Raw genomic sequence first — 18,361 nt, 5'->3', positions numbered from 1 at the left:
TATCCAAGTACCGGCTTTTATTTTTGATAACTTCGTCGTGACTAATGACATTCCAGTAGAGTAAACTATAAATTATTATCACATATTCTTTAGATTAATATACAAATAAAATTAATAAAAAACAAAACATTAATAAAATAAAATTAATGATTGAATTGCAAATTTCATAATTATATTTCAATAATAATCCTTTATTATAGGGATGTAATTTTAATTATTGAATTGATATTATACATATTAATCTTAAATTATTCGCGCAATTTACAATTTTTAAAAATCAATTTTAATGAAAATACAATTATTTTATAATAATACTGAATACTAAATAATCTAATAATTTTAATTAAAATGCAGGTAGGTAGTTCTATAAATATTTTTAATATTAAAGGTACCAACCTTTAATGTTACAAAAAAATTATGAGTATATTTAAAAGTAAAAGATAAAAAAAAATAATAAAAAGTAAAAAATAACAATTCTATATAAATTAAATTAACGCACTATGTGCTGTTATGTGCTTTCTAGTTTCAAAGCAGTTATTCGTTTATGATATTAGTGCGAATAGTCGCGATAAAGAAATTAAAACGACTGATATCAAGCACCAAAGGCTTTTTGCGGTAATTAAGTTTGTATTTAAATATAATTTATCTCTTTTTATTTAATTAAAACATATTTTTAAACTTAATTTTATTTTTTTATTTCCACTTTCGAAAACTTTCATGTTTGACTCTGATTTTATATAATAATACATATTTTAATTATATGTATAGATTTATATTTAGAATAAAATGAATGAAGATAAAACTTTATTTTATTATTTACATTGTATAAAATAGTTATTTATTCAGCATTAAAATACTATTAGATTTTCAATAATGTAGTAATAATTTTTAAAAAAAGTATCTTTTATTTTGTCCTTGAGTTTTACAAACTCTAAATGTATTATTTGTAGGTCATGTAATACATAATTATGTACTTATTTCGCAACTACTTTTTGTCAATAGTCGCTAATGCGGATGACATATCAGCATTTCACGCAGACTTAATTTCTGCATTAGTAATTAGTTGCAAATGACTATTTTTAAACACAGTAATTTAACTACAGTTTACATATATAGTCCGATCTAGTGTAGCGTAAAATTGAAACCCCATTAAGGTTCGAATGCTGAAAACAAAATAGTCTAAATAATAAGCCACCATAATGTTAATTTAGGTCAAAAGTGGAGTCGCAAATTTATTTTTCTCTTAATTAAGAAACATCCTGTAAATAACCCATTGTTTATCTAAAGCCTGCTCTTTGCGGAAATGTAGGAGTTAATTCCATCTCGTTTCTCCATTGGATACATGTGGCAAATTTTCCTCACGATGTTTTCTTCGCCGCCCAGCACGAGTTGAATTTAAAATACAAAGTATCTTATGTGGTAAATATGAAATGAATAAGACTTCTTTTAAATCAAAATTAGATATTTGTCGATTTAATTTTTATTCGCGCGCTGGAGAATCCTTGCTTTACGTGAATAACTAATTACGGAAAGCTTTTTATATGAAAAAATACAGTGATTTTTATTATATTAGTTCGATCCTCGAATATATTTTTTGGGAATTTACGTTATTATATAAAGTAATATTAATTTATAAATGAGTCAATAGCTTCATTCAAAGCATATCAAAATCAATAAAGCTATCAATATTGTTTTTTTTTTTTTTTTTGGCTTTTATTTGTGCCAAGACGGCACAGATTTTTTCGGCCAATGTCACATGCGAACTAGTAATAATACCGATATTGTATTGTAAATGTCTTAATGACAGTTATTTTTTACCAATTTTTTTTTACATCTCTGGTATCAAAGGTGTAAATTTCATTCTCCTCGTTATATTATACATAAGTATTTTTCTCTGAATTAATATTACATTATATAAATGAGGCTTTATGTCCTTGTTTTCTGTTTAAACATTGTACGAATCGTACGAAATAAACTGACACACAAGATGTGTGCTCACAAAATATTTGAAATTTTCTGCGAATACACTTCAATTATTATGCTGCATAATATTGGCATAAAATGACGATGCGGTCAGCGTATCTTCAGCCTTTTTTTATTTATGATATATACATTATACAAACGAATATATTTATTTATCTACAACTTCTGCGCGTAACTTTATAATGAAGACAATAAAAAAAACATGTATTTTTTATTAACTGTATGTAGGTATTAGTTACTGTCACTTCCTGCAAAAATGATCAAAGGTTTTTTTCAAATAAATGCTGCTTAACACCTTTAGTAACTCATACTTTACGTACGAGATGATAGATTCGCGTATACGAAGTAAATTACGTTTTATTTTATTTAAACGTAGAACAATAACCATTTAAAATATTCTTTGGATAACTTGGGTAATTAAAAGACGATTAAAATGAAATATTTAAATGTGTGTATTATTTTAAGTATTTTATTTCTAGGATATAATAAATAAATATTTTTATTATTTATCAATTTCGCACTTCTAGCCTTGTATTAGTAGTTTGGGAAACTAGTTGCAGACCATAAAATATATTAAAGTTTTCTGAAAAACCTAATCTTAGCGACGCAGTTATACAATAGCTCTTAACAAAAACATTCAAATCGGACAATATAAACAAATAACTTTATATACATTAGTATAAATATTATTTACTCCATAACGAAACATTGTCCTATGTAATGCAATATTTCTTTTGATATCAATTAAAATTTGTTGTATGATTGAGGGATTGAACGAATGAAAATATTTTGTTTGGTGCACGTCACTGACACACTAATATTAAAACAGTGTACGGATAAAAAAAAATAGTTTTAGATTTGAATTTTTTATTTGACGTTTTCTTCAATATATACAGTCTATATTTTTTATTAAAAAAATTGTGTAGATTGGTACGGGATTTTTAGATCACGCGTACGGCGTACTTATGATATTCGAGCCATAATTTTTTTATTGTCTTTTTTAAAGAGACCATTGTATAAAAAAAACATTAATGAAGCCCTTAAAGTTGAGTAACTTTATAGGATTCTAATAAATTTATAAAGTTATAAAAAATATTCTAAAGTTCAAGTTATAAAATAGGTATTTTTATTATTTCTTCTTCGCAACAAAAGTCTATTTTGTATTGCAGTTATGTCGTTGGCTTGTAATTGTTGTTTTATCTAGCGGTTTTCTTTTTCCGCTAAATTACTTATCGGCGATACTATATAAAGGTAAATAGCACTATGTGTCAAATGATAAAAACACAATTTTACACAATAGTACCTAGGTACTGAAATTACAAAAGATATGTTTTTCTGTATTGTGTAAAAAAAAAAATTATCTTTAATAATTATCTTAAAATTAACAGTAATGGGTTATATATAAAATTAATTTAAACTTCCTAGAATAGTAATTAATCTACTTAATGTAATCATCAAATGTTCTAAATTTTTGTTTTAAATGATTTAGTTATGTTGTCAAATGTGAAATATCGTGATAGAATTTGAATGTCATATGAATTATCAGGCCTTGTAGTAATAGTAAAGGCGAAGACAATAAGAATAATATGCTGCCGGTCCTTCGCGTTTATTGTAAGCTGTATTCAACGTAGTTAAATAGATATCTACGTAACGTAATGTAATGAAAATACTATGAATTCTAAGCACATCTTACGGTATGCGTCTATGGGAAATTTCTATTTACATTTTGTTGAGAAAGTCACTAAGAACTAAGCATATTTTTTGTAGGCAAAAATTGACACATTTTTTTTCTTTTATTGTTGATTTACTAAACTGAGATTATAACTTTGTATTTTTTATTTTCTTCAAGGTTAAATTATTGGATACTTTTAACAAGCTTGGATTTCTTTAGTTTACTTTTATAATGTATTTTTTTTTGTTGTAAGTTTTTAATATTATAGATCGAACGATAAAACTTAATCTTGATAAATTTCATTTGTTTATGCTTAGCTCAGACATTCGCATTTTGAAATGTTTGTGCAAGTGCGTCAAACATGAGCTCGAAACGTGAACTAGTTGAGCGATAAAACTTCAGCTTTGCTGATTAATTCTGCCAATAAGTACAATGTAATAATAGTTTTTTTTCTATAATTTCGACTTCAAATCCCTTTTTGTTAATACGTCAATAATAATTAATCAAAATTAAAGGAACAGAACTTTTGGACTTATCATCAAAACAGGAAACGAAAAAACACTACCGGGAATGTACATTCGCTTTTGATTTTGTATTCGTTTTTGTGATTTAACTATTATATTGTTATTCATAGTTATTATTATATTGTTTTGTAACCTGAGCTTTAAAACTAAAAACCTATTAATATTTTATTAAACCTGTAAATGTGTACGATAGTGTTTGTTGGTTGGTCCTTCTTTTTCACAGAAACGGAACAACATTTTTTTATGAGTTTTTGCATAGATATAATTTGTGTGTTGACGATTGACATACGTTACTTTTTATCTCGGAAAATGCAAGGAAACGAAGCTACGGTTAAAAAATGGTATTACATATTAAACTGAACAAGCATATTCAGTCACTAAAGCAACGAATGGTTAAAGATATTAATATTGAGAAATCATATCACATATGTAGGTACTTCACGTTTTTTATTATTGTTAAGTACATTAATGATTAAAAAAACAAACGGCTTCATAATAAATCGAATTTGTCACATTCCATTTAAAATACCATAAATAATGCCTCTCAGAAATGTTATGATTCAGGTGTTATTTTTAATGACTTACGAGGGATGTTACTTCATATTTTATGAAACAAACAATCGATAAAAGTGAATCGATAGTTATCGTTTTTACGATTCGCTACGGACGTAATGGACGACGGAAGTTGTTGCTAATGATTGTATTAACCGACTTCAAAAAGGAGGAGGTTATCAATTCGTCTGTATTTTTTTTATGTTTGTTACCTCAGAACTTTTGACTGGGTGAACCGATTTTGATGATTTCTTTTTATTTGAAAGCTAGTGCTTCCCTTGTGGTCCCATTTTAATTTGGTCCAGTACTGATGATGGCATCCATAAGAAAACCATATAAATCTTAAATTTGTATTAAGTATGTGCGCGACGAATAACTCAATATCACGTCAACCAATTTTGATGATTCTTTTTTTATTGGAAAGCATACAGTTCAAGGATAGTTTGGTGTCAGTTTGGTTAGATTCGGATAATGGGACGTATGACAAAGTAACCGAACTCTTCAATTCTGAGGAGCAAATTAATGATACTCGGTCGAATCTTTTGTTGAGTCAAATCTGAACTTGTTTTTAAAATTGTAACATATAATAAAAATTATTAAGCATTTATTTTTTGTATATCAGCATCAAGTAGCTTAGAAACATAACATAATTTGAAAAAATTGTATTCCGCTTGACTGGCAAGTGCTGTTTAGTCCGCGTATTTTAACTCGTTATATAGAAATGTCAAAACTCACACTTTCATTACACGTGTTTTGAAAACATGGATGTTATTCGATGTAGTTAGTAAAAGGAATAAGGTGTTTTAATGTGATTTCTTAAGTGTATTGATAGTTCTTATTACACCTATGTTTAGTTCAATAAATGATCGTTTTTCTTAAATTGCATTTGTTTATTGCAATTTGACATAACTTGTACATCATATATTTAATACATAAAATGGTAATAAATAAGTATTTAAAAGATAAATTAAAGATTTGGAATTTGTTTATTTGACAAAACAGGTTTATTAAAAAAAAAATTAAAAAACTGTGTTTACATATTACATTCGTAAGACAATTATAATAATGAATATACTTTATTAACAGAACCAATCTCTTTAAAATATTTTTTTTCTTGCTAGTCTTCACGTACAGGATAATATATAATTCCTCCTCATAATATAGAAGTTCCACAAAGAACAAAAACCTCTTCTATGTCTAAATGCGGGCAAAGTCAAAATGCTTCACTTATTATGTTTACTCAATTAACAAGAAATACATTTTATACAATTGATGCTTCCTGGACACAACTACAAAAAAAAACGATTTTTATTTTTATTTTCATGTAACTTCATATTGTTAAAATCACATGTTATTTAAATACTTAAACTAAATATTTCAATATTTTTCAAACGGTGACTACGTTTTTCGAAGTTTACCCTGTTCAAAACTTTTTTTAGGTAAAGTCGCATTTTTGAAACCTATTTTTCGCTCTTCGCAATTCTCTTTTGAAATTATCCTCGAGGTAGATTTTCTTTGATGAAATAGGCGTTTCTCCATGATTTCGTTCGTTTCATTTAATCGGCGCTGTCTCATATGATCAGCACGTTTAGTAGGTGTACCCATGTTAGATATCAGAAAAAATAGTAAGTGTACTTCAGATTCACTAAAAATCAAATAATAAACAAAAATTTTGACAAAAAAAACCGACTTCAAAAGAAACAAATTAATATGCTCTAAAAAGTAAAAAAAATATTGCGTATTATTCTACAACTTAATAATCAAGTTTCCACACAAGAATATAAGTATGTACCTACCCACTTTAAATCTAACTTAACACATACCTATGAATAACAAACAATGATCAAAATATTTTTTAGATTTATCCTATGTAAAATGTAATTAAAAAAATATGGAGACTACTTAAAAGTCAACAAAGTTATTACGATAATATAATATACTTACAATTATTGTTATTTTTGGAGTCGGTTTCAGCCAAGGTAACGCTACAATATACCTAGCATATTTTATACGAACAACCACATTAACACAAACACATTAAACACAAGCAAACCGTGAAACGAAAATACAGCCGATATTTATTTATTTTCTAATAACTCTTGCAGCTATTATTATTGATACATATCTTTTTAATTAGTATTAATACATTTAATGGATATATTTACCTTTTTAAAAATGAGTTGAATTATATTTGTTATTTTAGCCATTAAAGTGTCGACCATTATCTACTATTATTTTTTTCAGACTGAAAATGTTGGCATTGGAGGAAATAGATTTGCATCTGTTTTAAGTTGTCATAGCTCCTTAGTCCTCTGTAATTACTACATGGTTGGATATAAATCTTCCACAACACGTATTTTTATCAAATAAGTATTACAAATTTTTTTTTTATATTGAAAAATAATGATAAAATAATATATTACGTAAAGTTTCATTCTAGACATATTTCAACATAATAGTAAATGGGGTAATTTTTATTACAACCAGCGCGTGAATAAAACAGCTAAAAATATTATTTAAACTAATTTGAACTTTATTTTCTAGGCAATAACGAAATAGTATCGTTTAAAACTTGTCGCCCACCGTACCATAAGATCGTTTACTTCTCCACGTGCGCTCGACTTACGAAATCTAATAACAAAATGCTCTTATCAATGATATTAACAATTAGATCGATAGTATAATTACGAAACGTCGTCGGTGTACGAAATATTAGTTTATTTTTAATATATGAAAATTCGTGTCAAGGATTGATAAGTTTCACAAGTAAATTAAAAAAGTAGAGTGGGTCGTGGGTCAGGTCACATCCTATGATTCTAATCCTTTCTTAGTTAGTACCAATAATAATTAAGGAAATAATATAACGTATATTTATTTAAGGTCATTATTTTTAATAACCAAGTTAATTGTTATTTTTTTAAGTAAATAAAGCACATACTTAAATGCAAGTATTTGTAATAATACAAATATTTTTTTATAGGAATTTAAGATTAAAACAATTTTCAGTCGATGTCAAGATTTTTACAGGAAATAATAAAAAATATATATATTGTTTATGATTAAGTATATTGTTGTTCATAGCGTTAATAGGTTACTTTTTTTATTTTTATTATATTGTAAATGTGAAAGTTTGCTTGTATAACTGAACGCCTCGACGACGTAAGAGACGAGATGGTCCTATGGATCTAAGACATGGATTTTAACGAAGATCGTGGTAGAAATCCTGAAAAATGTTACGTTTACTTTCATGTGCTTAATTTGTTTAAAGGTTAATAAAACCCTGGCAATGAAACTAAAAGTGAAACTTAATAATTAAATCAACAATTTTTTTTTATTTGGTGACGCACATTCCTATAAAATTCGTCGTCGTCGAATTTTAAATTACAACGATTTTAAAGGAGTGTTACTTCAACGAGAATACCTCGTTATATGTTTGACCATAAATATAAAAAATATTGTGAACTACCCGGTTGAAGTTGGAACGAGTAAATTTAGGGTTTACATAAAACGTATATATGAGTTGGAATCTTTTTTGGAAATATAACTCGAGGCTTTTGAGAAAAGTGCTTTGTAAATACCACGTAAGAATGCCTATTGAGTAAATACGAATAATCAAATAGGTATATTTACTTCAACCTATGCGGTAAAGCAAATAATTACATACATAAACGTTTATTACGAGCAAAAAATTTTGTTGTCTTATTTTATTTAATCTATGTACTGTGTAAATTTATAAAACGTGAAGCATAGTACAAACAGTGAATCATATGTCCGTATGTTTGTAATGGGCTGAGCTTTGTCAAAGGATAGTAGCTGACATGTATGTATATAGAAACACACCCAGTCCTAAACAAATTTTAACAATAAAATCATTACACGAGTTCCACGTTCCATTGTGATATCAAATATTTGAATAGTTTTAAAATTCAAGAATTATCTAATTCGATTTTACTTCTTAATTTTATCTTTTTGCTATAATTACGTAACGTGTCTCTAGCCATAAATATTATAGTTTTAATTCAAAATATAATAAGTAAGTTAAACCATTATTGTAATTCCCATTTACCCCAAATTAAGAATTGATAGTGGCTGTATGGTGTAACATGCTTGATGTTGCCTAAGGGCAAAATAAAAAAAAAACAATTTAAAAAAATTACCATTATTAATCAATCAATCATATCTACTAAAAGTTTAAGTAATTATGACTAAGCAAATAACAATTGATTTCAGTGAAGTATATTTATTTTAACCATTCGAATATATTGGGTTGTAACTTGGGATTGACATAATATATAATTGACTATGAGTTTAATTATGTATTAAATTATCACACTGACTCATAAAATCCTAAAACGTTTCCATTTCCTCATTGTCAATACAACCCGAATAAAATGTGTACGCACTTCCTATGATTTTGTGAACTCATAAAAGAGTTGTTAAACGTTTTCGTAAAGTAATGTTTGATTGTCTTGACCAACACAACAGATATTCGTTATACTTGAATAGCAGTTGAATTATTCTGATAACATTGATACTTTGACATTCTAGATCTCATATTAAAATATATTTAGTAATTAGATTTAGTAGAAAGTTCGTCTTTTAATTTTATTATAATAAATTAGGTGAGACGAAAAAAAAAAGTTTTTTTTATTGATACATGATTTTTTAACTCATTGGAGTTTAAATAATTAATTTTCATCAAAATGAAAAGAATTAAAACTCATTAAACCAGGTAAACATTTAACAAAGTGAAGTATATACAATAACGAAGAAGGGCCATTCCACGTAAAATTATTGGCGTTATAATTAATAAAGAAATATAATTTATTTTTTTATTTATCAAGCGCACTAAGACTTCGTGTATATTTATTGCACGAAACTTACTCACTCAAACATCTAAGTGAGTGGATAGATCTATAAATGCATATTCAATTGTTATTGAATCTGTATAAACTCTGTGTAACCGTCTGTTGCGGGGTTACTATATTATATTTATAGGAATATGTATATATTTTTACTCTTTATTTTTAAATTTATTTTAATCGATTGTGTTTTTTTTAATAAGTTTTTACCGCAACTTTCCTACCGTACATTACCTGGGATATCAAAAATATTACGAGTCAAATGGGACAAAACAAAGAGATGATTTAGCGTAAATAAATTACAATTTTATATTACATAACATGTATTTAGTTAACTGATTTATATAGTGCAAATAATCTGTCTGAACTGATCAAAACGGTTCCAGTCATATGGTTTTGTTGATAGGATGCATTTGCTTTCATAATTATGCAATGTTATGCTCTCGGTTGCGCGTGCGCAATGAACTCGTTCACGTGTAAATAATATTTACTTCTTGTATAATGAGGTTTTGCACGTGCCTGTGTCAAATTGCAATATCTAGTAGTTTTTGAAGTGAAAATTCTTTAAACTCTATGAGGTAATGTTTCAAGGTTTTTAATTTATAAATATGTATGTAACATTTAATTGAAACGATTCTTTTACAAAAACGGTTTGCAGTAATTTGATCATTACTTATACTTTTTTTTTTTAAAACATTGGGGAACTGATATCAATAACCTTTAATAAAGGTTCAAGGCAACCGAATGATAAGAATTATCAAAAATAACAATTGAATCGATATAATAATTTGGCAGAATTTCATCAGACACTAATGCAGATTTTCTTACGGGATTTTTCTTAACCGCCGAGCACGATATGAATTAATAATACTATTTAAACATTGAACTCAGTGGAATAAATCCTTGGATCTTGTCCAGATTGTAGTCATAGAAGATCAAACTCATTTTGGACACAAATTAATAAAATAAATCTATGCTTATTGATTTTTATACTTAGATCTGAATAACAATCGATAATAACCTTGTCTTTTTCACGGTTATCTGTTTTAACACTGTTAACCATTATAATAAATAATTATATTCAACAAATAAACTCGCTTCAACAGATTTGGGGTCAATTAAATGTATATTTTTCCATTTAAATTATTATCGTGTTTTCATAAATTTCCGCCACTTGTTGTAAGGAATTCGTTCTTTACTTGTGAACATAGTATAGATTCTGTAATGTTAACTTTGAATCAAATATCAAAGGAGAAAATAGTAAGTAAAGTACTTTTTTTTTTATCTAGAATCATTGCCGTTGCTTATTTAGAAGATCAGGCGAAAGAAATGCAGCCGGATAATGTTCTATTTCATTTAAAATGTAATACATAATAGGTATTATTTTTCTACTTATAATATATGTATACTTTAAATTATCGATTAAAAATATCGATTGTATACCTATATTTTTGATTCGTTTAATTTTAAATAAATTATAAATTTATTCGCTACATTCGATCGTATGTTCAATAAATTATTTGTAGATTTATTCTTATATGATTAGAATGCTTCTAGATAAATCATGTTGACTAGTCGTAGTTTTTTTTTCCATTTATATTATGTGATTTATTAAGAAAATTCGATTAAAAATGCACTTGACATTTCTCGTCACACCGATATAGTTAAAAGATATGATCTCGTTTCGCAATCGATTGACTGACATAATCGCCACATCCTTGAAAGATACTGTATGAAACCGGGAAATGAATGACTTTTATCGAGTTTGTAAAATGTTATGAAATCAATTCATTCATTTTTATTATTCACTAGCTGTTAGCCACTCGATTCGCTGGGCGTTTTAAAATTTACTTAAAATTAGTTAGCATAAAATTAAAATTGAATCGTAAAACTCAAACACACATAAATTACCCAGTTGAATAATGCTTTTAAGAAAACATAGAAAATTAATGATTAATATTTTTGCTATAGCTGCCATGAGGTTTAGCGGCATTATATATATAGTCTATCATTTGCGCAATCACATATTCTTACCGCATACAATTTTTTTACAAAGATCGGTTCAAACGTACTTGAGTTATAGCGGGACATGCAGACAGACAGACAAAAATTTCAAAAATGGTAAATGGTCAGTCAGTCATGAAACGAATATTTATGATTCGACATAAAAATTGACTGTACAGACAGACTACAGATTTATATAGTTGAATAGATTTCGCTTTGTCATTTTAAAAGTAATATAATTATAATTGTTAGCTACTCATATATAAAAATACCTACCGTTATTTACCGCTTTTTTTTTTATTATCAGTAATCTAAATGGTAACCGAAATTAATCTGGTTCAAACCCGGGCAAGTACCTCTGAGTTTTCATGTGCTTGACTTGTGTTAATAAATTATTAGCGTTTCGTTACTATAATTAATGATAATTAATTTCGGACTCGCATGTAAAGGTAACAAGGCCGTAAGCTACCGTGAGGATTTGTCACATTCTGCCATATTTAAATCTTCTCCTTAAGGGAAAAGAAGGCCTTTGGGCAGCAGAAGGATATTTACAAACTTATAACGACTTCTTATCTTAATATCAACGATCTGACAACTTACTGACTTCATTACAAAATATCAAATTGTTTTTTTTTTTTAATTAACTGAAAGTATATATATTACTTACCCTTAAAACAGAAGACAGTCCACAGACACGTGAATGATTGTGACACTTCATCTTAATCTAGATAAGATTTTAAAATGTCCATAATATGATATGCTGCTGTTTATAATATATCGAGTACTTGCAATTGTCAAGAGCACTTCAGATATGTCGAATCATTCTTTTTATAGAATGACCACTTCTCAAAATTTATGCAAAATAGCGAATATAAGCTTAACTTAACATTTATCTAAGAACTGTCTCTTTGCTTTAATCTAAATTATGTCTTTATTATTGTAGTTTAAACATAATTCTATGCATACAGATTTCCTGCTGCATCGAAATAAAAATATATGAGTTTATTTATTAGAATTATTATTTTGTTTTTACTGAAAGTTGAAAAAATACAGTTTATGCATACGAATAACTTGGTGGTCATAAAATAGGGTGGACTACGTCCGTCACGATAGTAGGTATGCGAAAGCGATCCCGTGGCGCCAGCCGAAGAGACGGAGAGAGTACCGCTGGGTTTTAAGTGGGTTCCAGTGTACTAGGGCGCATTAGGCGTCCTGGGCACAAAAACATAACACCCCCTTCACACTTCACTTGAAAGAAATGCGTAAGGCGTTATTCCAGCGAGATTCGAGCGAGAGTGAGAAAAAAACCAGCAAAAAAATGTTATGTTCCTTATTCACAAGGTTAAACTAAGCTCGCGTGATTTCCAAATGTTCAATATTTAGGACGATGACACAAACTGTCATTTGTGGTTTGTGGAAGTTTTCGTTTATTCGCTCACACGTAAGCATATGTCCGCTCAAACTGGTTTGTAAAAGGCGCAAATCGATAATAATTTAAGTTTGCAGCAGACTTTTTATTACAATAATATTAAATCTTATTGAAAGTTGCTTTTCGACAGGATTTGACCTCAATCTTGATATAGCGTCCAGGTGCCAATTATTAAGCCCTGTGTCTGATGTTTATTTTAATATTTGAATTAAAAACAAAAAGTTTCACAGCAAATTATTTATAAGAATACATTTCAAGTGATTGAAACAGTATTTTTCATATTCAATATTAAAGTCATAGTTAATCAAAACTTACACCAATAAGTTACGCATAAATATTTTTTCTAAATACTATTAATCGTTCAAAGAAAATATGAAGTAACAAGAAGGCCCAGAAGGGTTACAAGACGTGAATCTTAATCGATGATTCTAAGTTCAAACCAACAATACTGAATTTATGTGCTTAATTTGTATTTATAATAAATTTTGTGCTCGACGTTAAAGGAAAGTATCGTGAGTAAACTAGAACGTGGTGGACGAGAATTGCCACGTGCTCTACCACCCTGCGTTAGAGCAGCGTGTTGGTAACCTCTAAAACTTTCTCCTCAAAGAAGAGAAGATGCCTTTACCCTACAGTGGGTCGTTAACAGTTGATACTTTACAAGAAATGTTAAAGCTTCTGTTATTATAAAATATTGGTTTGATAGATAAGAACTTCATTTATTCATGGGTTTTTGGTAATATTTATATACATTTGCATGTAGGTTCTCAGAGCAAGTATTATAAAATTTTTGACATGTTACGATTTTCTCATTTTTACTTTTATATGTTATTTCAATTTTAGTTTCAACACACAAGCGGTCTAGACTTTAGAAAGTCAGGTGTTTCTCATGACCTATGACCTTATCCTAGCGGTACACGCAGAGCTATTAAAACGTACTTTTATGGAATTGACTCCAAATGTAATTACAGTCACCAATTTTTCTGTATTTATAGGACATAAAATTTTAGAGTGCTTTTTAAGGAAACTAGAGGATTTTAATTATAAATTAGAACCATTTTTTTTATTGTAAGGCCGCAAAGATCATGTTGTCGGTAATGTGTCAAATCTGACGTAGAATTTCGAATATTTATGAACTGTGTTCCGCGTTAAATTTGACCTATACATGACCGTATTCATACACACGATAGGAACCAAGTACAGTAAGTAAACCTGTATAATCCTATTATACCATACTATATCAGTAAAGTTAGCCGCGTTGTTTGAATTTTATGGTTACCACTCCTCCTTAAGATCGTAACGTTTCATTTTACCTTCCTCAATAAACTGAGTGATAGGTACTAAACTAACTACCAGTAAGTTAAACGTAAGTCTTTAGATAAGCTCTTTCGGATTAGTAACTATTATAGAGCTGGATATGCTAATTTTTTACTTTGACAGCTCTTAGTATAATTATTAATTAATTCTTATGGCAACACTCTAAGATGACGACCCCCCTCTTTATACGATAGTAAATTATACACATATAAAAACTATACAATTGTACACAATATTCCGTTTTGTTCGTTTATGTTTCTATAAATAATTAACAAGATAGTTGCTAATATCATAACTGTAAAGATTATGTCAGTCAGTCAATAAAAATGTTTCACATTTTTTTTTTTTTTGTGCCGTGAGGGCACAGGTTTCATATTCTTATTGATTGTCAAAATTCTACCAAGGGTTCGGACCGATACATCTACATAAGACCTGAGAAATGGGAGCTTATCATACTCAGCGAGTAAACCCAATTATCAAAGATAAAATATGTGTAAACATTTTCTCTTCGATAATCGAATTTACAATTAAATAAATACAAACATAATCCTGCTTGAAATAGACTGACGACGAAAGTACTTTAACGTTATTTTGACATATCATTTACAATGAAACGTTTTATGGTATCCTCTTATGAAAATATACAATATGGTCCACGAAAGAGTTACTTATTTATGCCTGCTCCTTGTGTTAATTGCATTTATAAAAAGTCAAGTATTTCATTAGTTTTCTTGCATAGCCTTACTATTGAATGTTATAACATATCGTTACGACTTCGCGGAATTATGTGCGCTAGACTCGCAGTGACATAATTCTATTGAAAATGAAATATTTCCATTCCAAGATCTAACAATCTATTTAAAATCTCATAATGCACTAAGTCGTTCAGTGTTTCATTAACTAGTTCTACTAACTATGTTTAACACACTTCATAACAAAACTTTTTATTAAAGATTACTGTACACAGGATATTTATTTAATTATCCTCAATAAAAAGCAATTTCTAATATGAATTTACCTCAAGCGAAGCGGACATCTAGTTATAGTGTATAACATCCGCATCTGACCTTCTTTTAATCTATATGACCTTTTATTTACAACTAAAATACCTACAGACAAATCCTATGAAATTCGTTCTATATAATATTACGTGTTTATCATGTTTGATTTAAATCGTTCTAGTTTTTTGCAATTGCGTCTCGTGGGTAGCGTCAACCAGTAAAATCAAATTACGGGATTAAAAAAAAACAAACTCATAAATCGCATATTATACTGCCAAACAGTAATGCTTAGTATTGTTGTGTTCTGGCTTGAAGGGTGAGTGATTTAATGTACAAGAGACATAATATCTTAGTTTCCAAGGTTGGTTAGGTTCCCAAGGCGCGTGAGGCCCGCACAGGCGGACCGACCGTCAGGGCATCACGGGTAGCCTGCGAAAGCGATCCTGTGGCGCCCGCCGAAAAGACGGAGAGGGAGAGGCTGGTTTTTTAGTGGATATTCCGGTGTACCGGGGCGCACTCAGCGTCCAGGGCACCGGCGAGTCCCACATACCCCCTCACTTCCACGTGGGGGAAACGAGTAACGCGTTTTACCAGCGAGAAAAAAAGGCGCAAGGTTGGTGTAAGAGATGTTTTATATTTCCTTGAGCTCCAATGTTGGACGGTGGTGATTCATCAAAAAAAACATAAGCATCGAGCCTGACATTTGTTATATTATATGACTTACAAAAAAAATTAAAAGTATTCGTCGCTGTCGTAAGGATTTCCGCCTAATATCTTCTTAGACATTGAAAAAGGTGTAATTAAAATTGTTTTATATTATAAGCTTTATTATTAGTGTATTAGAGTTTATTATAATGTGATAAATAGTTAAGGATTCATGTCAAGGGAGAGTAACATTTTTTTCCTTCAATTAGATGTGCTAGTTCTAGATTGATATTGAAATGATGTAGGTAACCTTTTAAAAGTTATTTATTTATTTTTATGCCTATGCTATGAATGGGTTTCTTTCATCGTCACAAAGCCCTATAATTCGCGTGATAGTCACGATACGAATTTCGCTATGTGGTCTTTCTACATTTGCTACAACGCTTCGTGAACGATTTAATAAGAGCTAAATCACGAAGTTAGGGACGTTGTAACTTTGTAAAACCGTAGTGAGCTGGGTTTTCGCTCATTCTTATTTCAGCGTAAAGCTTTTGTTAGGACCTAGGATACCATAGTAGTCCAAAAGATTAGGTTACTATTATTATTTACTTATTTATTATAGAGTCGATTCGATTCGTTTCGATCACCTCGACAGATACACATCGTGATTTAGGGATTAGTTGTCAGGTCTCAGGCATAAAAAAGGCGGTTATATATAGAGATAAAAAAGGAGGAGGGTTTGCTTACATGGAACCGATAATGTGGATCAAAAATGTCAGTATATATATTTCTGTAAAGATAATAAGAGCAGTTATTTACACTGTTTTCTTGTTTTTACCCTTTTTCATTGAATATTTAATAATATGAGTAAAAAAAAGTTAAGTAACAATCTGTAAATGTCCCCCTGCTGTCCTAAGGCCTACCCTTCCTTTTTGAGGAACAGGTTTGGAGGGTATTCCACCACGCTTCTCCAATACATATGTCAGAATTTAATTGAAATTAGGCACATGCAGGCCGCGTACGAGATGAATTATAAACGAAAATTAAGCACATGAAAATTCAGTGGTGCTTGTCTTTTAGACTTTCTCGGCTCTTTATCATCATTATAAGTGTATTTTTTAAATTTAAACATTTGCTTGAATATATGCTGCATAAAGGTTGACTGGCAGGCCTAAAAGTCTGCATCATACCAAGCATGCTCTTGCTTGCTTGTTAATTTTAAATATATAAACATTTTTAGATTTAATGGCTGTAAGTTCAAATCACGACAAGCATGTTGCGGCAAACCGCAATTGTGTAACCTGACGGATTTAAATACAAATATTTTACTGAATAGTTGTGGATCTCTAACAACAGTAGTAAGCTTAACTACTACAACAAAAGAAAATTAATGTGTTACTCGGATACCGTTCTCATTCTTCTTTTAATTTGTTTGAAAGTTGCTGTGGAAAGTGCGATGCTAACTTGGACTGAGACTGTGACTGACTGAACACTCATTGGTAAACAGAGATTAACGATTAGTTAAAAAATATATATATTAATCATTGGAAAGCGTTTGGTATTTTTTCAAAATAACAATTAATGTCTTTGCATCCTATTATAATATATTTTACCACTGGTAGAAAATTGTGACCTACATATAAAATATAAATTAATAAAATATTACATTGAATATAAATTAATAAATAAATATATCAACATTTGAAATGTATGATATGTAATTCATTGATTTTATTTAAACATAAAATGGATCTACGATGTACATAATTATTCTTATTGGAATAATTAATAAAATTATACAGTCTTTTGTCAATTTGTTTCGCTTACTTACAAATTAAATTAAATCAAATAGAAAAAAATACTAGGAATGTCTATATTTAATTTTTTTTTGTTTTATTTATTCATCAACAACAAGCTTAGTCAACAGTAACGAAGGTTATGTTACCATAAAACCGTATTGATAACTGTAAAAAAAATAACGGAAAACCTTTGATTTTTTTTTATTTCCATGGAATTAAACGTAAAACAAACAAACGGAGGTTGCTTTATCTATATTTAAGTGTCGTTATTGTAGCAATAAGCGATAATCAAACATTTATGCAATAATAGTCTTAGTAAAATATTATTCATGTACAAACACCTATAAACTATTTAAACTTATTTATATTATTTATTTATAAGTTATTCTTAGCAAATTGTTGTATTATTGCGATTATAATAACGGTAACATCTTGTAAATTTCCCACGGCTGGGCATACAACTTTACATACATCTTCCTCTCCTTTTCAAGGTGAAGGTCGAAGGATACAGGCGGTAGAATCTCATCCGACTTATACTGGTTTTCTCACGATGTTTACCTTAAGCACGAGATT

At 28.9% G+C, this 18,361-nt stretch overlaps 1 protein-coding gene across 1 annotated transcript in view; it reads left to right on the top strand.

The window, feature by feature from the left end:
- LOC113397850 (putative inorganic phosphate cotransporter) overlaps positions 1–18,361 on the top strand; it is a 56,397-nt gene that overhangs the window by 460 nt on the left and 37,576 nt on the right. The window lies entirely within an intron of this gene.

This window comes from Vanessa tameamea, chromosome 13 (assembly GCF_037043105.1).
Source record: "Vanessa tameamea isolate UH-Manoa-2023 chromosome 13, ilVanTame1 primary haplotype, whole genome shotgun sequence".
In the NCBI taxonomy this organism is placed as follows: Eukaryota; Metazoa; Arthropoda; class Insecta; order Lepidoptera; family Nymphalidae; genus Vanessa; species Vanessa tameamea.
The sequence above is the reverse complement of the archived record's forward strand: the minus strand, read 5'-3'. Positions and strand labels throughout refer to the sequence as shown.